This window comes from Halichoerus grypus, chromosome 10, assembly GCF_964656455.1.
Source record: "Halichoerus grypus chromosome 10, mHalGry1.hap1.1, whole genome shotgun sequence".
In the NCBI taxonomy this organism is placed as follows: domain Eukaryota; kingdom Metazoa; phylum Chordata; class Mammalia; order Carnivora; family Phocidae; genus Halichoerus; species Halichoerus grypus.
In genome coordinates this window covers 117,505,780-117,512,092 of record NC_135721.1, presented here as the reverse complement: position 1 = coordinate 117,512,092, position 6,313 = coordinate 117,505,780, and positions in this window count along the sequence as shown.

Here is a 6,313-nt window from a genome sequence, read left to right as displayed (position 1 = left end):
GGGGACAGAGGGTAATGGGAACCTCAGGAACCCATGAGATTGCCAGGGAAAGAGGTAGGGAGAGAATAAGTGAGGGACCAGGGCAGAATTGTGAGCTACAGTAACATTTGAGGGGCCCCAGAGGTGTGGGCGGGCAACAAAGGAGAAAGAGAAGGAAGGACCTGGGAGATGCGACAACTAAGAGAGGGGTTGCCATGGCACCCAAGGTAGTAAAGAGTTTTGGGGAGAAACTAATCAACCTGCTATATGGCCCAAGTCTCAGAAAAACAAGAAGCAAACTCCCTTGCATTTAGCAGTCGGAGGCTATTGTGAACCTTGGCAGGAAGAGTGAGGGGTAATAGCTAGTTTACAGGGGGCAATGGAGGGAATGGGTAGAGGACATACAGACACCCCCACCCCTGCCGCCCTTAGAGAAGGCTGGATGGCTAGGGCAGGAGTTGGGTGGCAACAAGAAGACTGTGGGTGATCACAGGAGGATTTTTCAAAACAAGAGACCCTAGAATTTTCTCGTCTTGAAAGAGGATGCCAGTGAAGAGGAGATGATGAAAAGAGCAACGATTTGTGAGCTGGGATCCATCCTCTGAGCCCTGCTGAAAGGAAACAAGTGGGTATGATTGGAAATGTCTCAAGAGAAGAGGGCAAGACCTGGAAAGACTCCCTTGTATGCCCTTCCCAATCCTGAAAACTTGGAGGGAAGGTGGTCCACACTGGCAAGTTCTGCAGGGTGCTTGAGACTGATAAGAAAGGGAAAAGTTGCATTGAAGTAGCTAGGAGGTCACTTGGTGACTGTTCTGGATATTCCTCATTGGCTCCTCAAGCCTTTCTCTTTCTCCATCTTGTTCTGTGCTTGGGGTGGCCGACCTCTATACTGCACCCCTCCCACCCAGGCTCCTTGCTCCCTCTGGCTTCTCCTTGATTTTGGCCAACGGAAGAACCATTGGGGAGAGTGGAGGGAGGGGGGAAGTTTGCCCTGGCTGACTTCCTATGGGCTGTGGGTTGGCAGTGACTGCCTTCCTTTACTTATAGTCACAGGTAGGGTCCCTTTCTTAAAGTCACTGCTTTCTCTATGTGTTCTGAAAACCCACACCCTCTTCTCATCTCTTCAGGCCTAGAAGTGGTGATGGTTTCCAACTGTTGCTCCTCTGTGGGTTCTTTATCATCGCTGGAACACTGAGCCCTACTCTGTGAATAATCCTCTCACTATACTAGTTTCAGTTAAATCCTTTTGAGCACACCACTCTCTCTCTTACCAGGACCCTGAATGATTTGGTGAATTTGATCAGTCTAAGCGCTGGGACACACATGTAGGAGGGTGCACAATGCTGAGTAAGGACAGAGCTGGTCTCGGCCTGCATATGCTGCCAATCCCTCGAGGGAGCCAGATATTAATCAGGCATATAAAGATCTCCATAATTTCAAACTCTGATAGGTGCCATGGAGAAATCTTCCTAGATCAGAGAAGTAACATTTGATCCGAGGAATGGAAGTTCATTAGGAATGAAGAGAGCATTGCACATAAGGAAACAGCATGCTCTGAGCTCCATTGTGGGAGGGTGGTGCATTCCAGAAACCAGAAGACCATCATGGCTGTGGTGCTTATTAGTAAGAATGATTTTGAAACAAGTGAAAGGAAACTCAACTCAAAAACATTTAAACAATAAGAGATTTATTGCCACGCATAATGAGAAATTCCAAGGGAGGCAGCTCTAATGAAATCAAGGACCCAGGTTCTGTCCATCTCCCAGTACGTGCACTTCTGTTCCCATGGTCACGAGATAGTTGCGGCCACTCCAGACATTGTGTTCATCATACTGATGTCCATAGAAGGATGAAAGAAAATGGTTCTTCCTTATGCTTCTTTTTAAAGACTAAGAAACTTTTCCCAGAAGACCCCATCACCACCACCTCTCCTTGGTCAGCTTTGCAACAAATACCCACTCATAAACCAGTCACTGTTGAGAGAAGTAGACATTGTGATTAACATAGATCAATCTATGTCACATGGAGAGTGGCTTCTGTCAGCAAGAACCAAGGAGAATGACTGTCGGGGGGAGGAGGGCACGGTGTGTCAAGAGGCTGGAGAAATCCAATTTGATCTTTCTTTAAGACCATTGAGTGGTGTTAATAGGAGGTGGGCATAAAAAAAGACTTGTATTCTGGAACGGCCACTCGGGCTGCTCGGTGGGAGTTGGATGACTGGAGGGAAGAGTAGATTTGGAGAGACCAGTCAACAGATAAGGGCAGCGAGAGGTGGTGGCTTGGACTGAGCATTTGCTGCTGCGAATGGAGGCATTAAGCCTCACGATGGGATGTGGTGGGTGAAGAGGAGATTCTAGGGTGACTGTCAAGTGTCTCCCACCAGAGCGGTGGTATCACCTCCTCAAAATAGGAAACACCAGACGAAGACAAATTTGGGGAAGAAAGAATAAGCATTTTAATAAAGAGAGATAATCAAGAAGAAAAACAGACCAGGAGTTTCATTTGGGTCATGTTGTTGAGATATCAGATATTGGTAGACGGTTGGCCATCGGGCTCTGGAGCTCAGAGTAGAGTTCAGGACTGTAAATGATAGAGCAGTCATTAAGGAGAAAGACAGGCATGTTGGTCTAGAGCTCAAAGGCGGCTTGGACTGGACTGTCCAAGTTTGGGGAATCAGCCCCAGGAGGCAGGTATAGCTTTAGGGATGCAAGAAATTGAGGGGAAAGGTGCACAGTGAATGAGAAGTCCAGAGACCTGAAAAAGAGGGGAAGACAAGGAAAGAGGGGATCTCAGAAGCCCACAGGTCAGAGTGGCCACTGGTGGGCCAGATGCACAGAGGTCAGGGGAGGTGAGGACATCCCCCGGACCTGGTCTTGGGGACCTTTGCCACAGCAACTTTGGGGGAGGGGCCAGAAGCCCACCCTGGTGGGGGATGATCTGGAGTCTGGCTGAGAAAGCAAAAGGGGGAGTTGGGGGGGGGGGGACAGCAGGGCCCAGGAAGGTGCTGTGTCTTAGCCGCTGACATTTGGAGGGAGGAGGGCTATGGGAGCCGAGTTTGAAGAGCAGCGACAGGTCATGCAAGGGGCCCCCGAGCAGTGGGATTAAGTGTAGAGGTGAAAGGATTAGCCGTGTTGGTGGAAAGGGGCAAAATTAAATCATGTACATTTTACGAGGTAAGCTGATCTCCATGTTCTTCTGGAGGCTTTTGCTCTGCCCTCTGGGTACCGACTACAGCTCTAATTAGCAGTGGTTTCGTCGTGCCTCGTGTCTGGGGCCATGTCTTCCTCGGATTTTGTACCTTTCGGCACCTGGCAACAAGCAGCGAGCGAGGTAGAGGCAGAATAATTATTTTCTGCTTGAAATCAAATGTCTGAAATGGAGGTTCAGAAAATGTTCTTTTTAGCACAAAGACATGGGAACTCTGACGGAGTGAGGTTACAGGTAAAAGGGGCTGTTGGGGGTAGGTGGGATGGAAGGCTAGGGTATTAAACAGTCACCAGGTGAGTTCGATGGCCAGGGACCAGGAGATGTGCTCGGAGGGCGGCGCAGGAGGAAGGGTTAGGACTCCTTCCAACGCGGGTCCAGCTCTTCACAGGAGGCAGCGCAGCCCACTGGCCGGGCCTCGGTCCCCCCGTCCACCACCACCATCCTTTTCAGTGACCGCCATCGCCCAACCTGGAAGACACCCTTCTCGAACTCACTCAGCCTCACAGCAGCCTCTGACACAGCTGACACTCCCTCCTGACCTCGCCTCTCCTTGCCTCCATGACACTATGGTGACACGGGATCTCCCAGTTAACGTCTGCCCTCACTGGCCACTCCTCCTCAGCCTCCTCCCCCCACCATCTAAGTGTTGGGTTCCCTCAACACTCGTGCGTGGGCGCTTTCCATCTCCCTCTATGTTCTCTCCCTGGGAGGTCACTAATGACTCCAATGTTATGCCCCGCCTGCCCTCTCTGGACTGGCACGCCTAACCACCCAGCCAACAGCTCTACCAGGAAGACTTCCATGACAACACCCCAAATTTGCCACAGCCAATCAGAATGCTCACTTCTCCCCAGAACTTCTCTCCTCCCTTGTCTTCCGCTTTTCTACAAAGGTCCAACCTTCAACGGGTTTCCCAAACCTGGCCTTTGAGAGTCGTCCTTGACACTTGCCCGCCCTCCCCTCCTACCCAGTCCCAGCGAATCCTGGCAGCTCAGTCTCCAGAGTCATCCCCAGTCTGATCCTTCCCACAGCCACTGCCATCACCTGGTTCCAGCCGCCTTCCATCTTCTTTCGGCAGTGGCCTGGCAGGATTCTCCCCCCCTCAGCCCTTTGCTTGTCACACAGAAGTAAAAGCAGACTTCTTACAACCCAAGTAGGATCCCGTCAGTATCGTGTATCCCAGCAGCCTTCCGTGCTTTCCCATGGCCCTTAGAACAAAATCCTGTCTCTTTCTCACAGCCCACCTGGTCTGCCTGGCCATCTGTCAGGCCCCCTGACGTGCTCCAACCACTGGCCTCCGGTCACCAGCCAATTCTTTCAGTTCCTCAGATGCACCAGCTTGTTCCTCTCCTAGAGCCTTGGCTTCTCTTGTTCCTCATCCCAGGAAGGCTCTCGCCCAACTCCCTCCTCTCAGCCTTTTGAGCTTACATGTCCCCTCAGAGAGGCCCTCCCCAGCCGCCTGTCCAGAGCAGCGCCCCAGCCCATCCCTTCCTCAACATTCTGTTCTTTTCCCTCGGGGCCCCTGTCATAATTTCTTTGGAGTTGTCTTTTTTCCTCTGTTTTGAAGAGCTCTCCCCTAAAAGAGCCCTGCCCCTTAGTTACTCTCCTGGAAGCTCCCTGAAGTCCATTTCTTAGAGACCATCTCTTCCATTTCTTAGAGACCATCTCTTCCCTGCCCACTCCGCTATTCCCGCACCTCACACACATGTGTTGAGCAGGGAATGAAGCTGTGTTGACATTCTTTACCTCGTGTGACCATCGCAGCCCCATTTTACAGAAAACCGAGGTCCCGGGGGACACGGGGCGGTGGTCAAGCCCAGATCTCCAGACCCCACCTCCAGACCTCAGGGCCCTGACGCCACTTGCCTCTACCTAGGAAGCACAATGATACAATCTGACTTCCAGGGAGTAGAAGTAGCTAGAAAAATGGGTACATGTGTGAAAAAGTGGGGCCATGGGAAACCCAAGGTGAGATGCCCACAAGGAAGTTCGATGTGGGCGGCAGACATTTGGGCAACTGAGCTGATGTGAAGGAGAGCTGCCCAGGGCTCTAACCCTGACAGATATTGCAGCATAATATAAACAAAATAACAGGTTTGTTTTTTTTTTTTTAAAGAAAGACATCTCAATGGAATAGAATAGAAAGCCCAGATGCAGATCCCTGGAATATCTCCCACTGTGGCTTCTGAGAGCAGAGACATCACGAACTAATGGGGAGTGGAAGGATTTTATTAAGGATTGATTTCATTAAGTGGGGCTAGAAAATGATTTTTACCTGGGAAACAAAAAGCAATTTTTATCTCGCTTTATACTAACACCAAAATCAATGCCAGGTGATTAGGGAGCGCACTTGTGATGAGCACTGGGTGTTGTGTGGGAGTGGGAATCACCCTATGCACACCTGAAACCATCATCACATTGTATGTTAACGAACTGGAATTTAAGTAAATAAATTTTAAAAAAATCAATGCCAGGTGATTTAAAGAGTTAAATGTAAAAAAAAAAAAAGTATTACTAGCTAGAAAAAAAATGGAAATGATTCATTATTCAAACTGTGATTAAGGGAGGCCATTGTAGCCTTCACAGCAATAGAGAGAATTATGATGGAAAATACAAACATAATTGACTATAGGAAATGTAAAGCTTTTCTGGGTTGAAAATTCTCATAAATTAAACATTCACAGAGGCAGTAAGAATTTTCCTAATGAAATGTTGGGGCAATCAAAGGCGGTAAGAGTCCATTTATAAAAGATGAAGTTCAAAAGGCAAATTCAGTCGCAAATGTTGAACTTAGTCATAATACAATAAATGTAAATTCGGGTGGAGAGCTAGCACTCCAGGCCCATTGAAGGAGCACTACAGAACGAGTCCTGCAGTGCTGGCTCTGTCCTGGGCGCGCCTCTCCTACACAGCTGGTAGGCCTGGGAAGTAGCAAAACCTTTCTGGAAGGCAATTTGCTTAAGATGCATGAAGAGCCTCGAAAGCCTCATGCTGTTTGACTTGGGAATTCCATTTATAGGAAGCTTGTCCCAAGGAAATGATCTAAAACAATCCCCCAAGACTGGTGCAGAAAGATGTGCACTGTGGTTTGGTTTATAAAAGCAAAGAAGAGAAAAAGAAAAGAGAA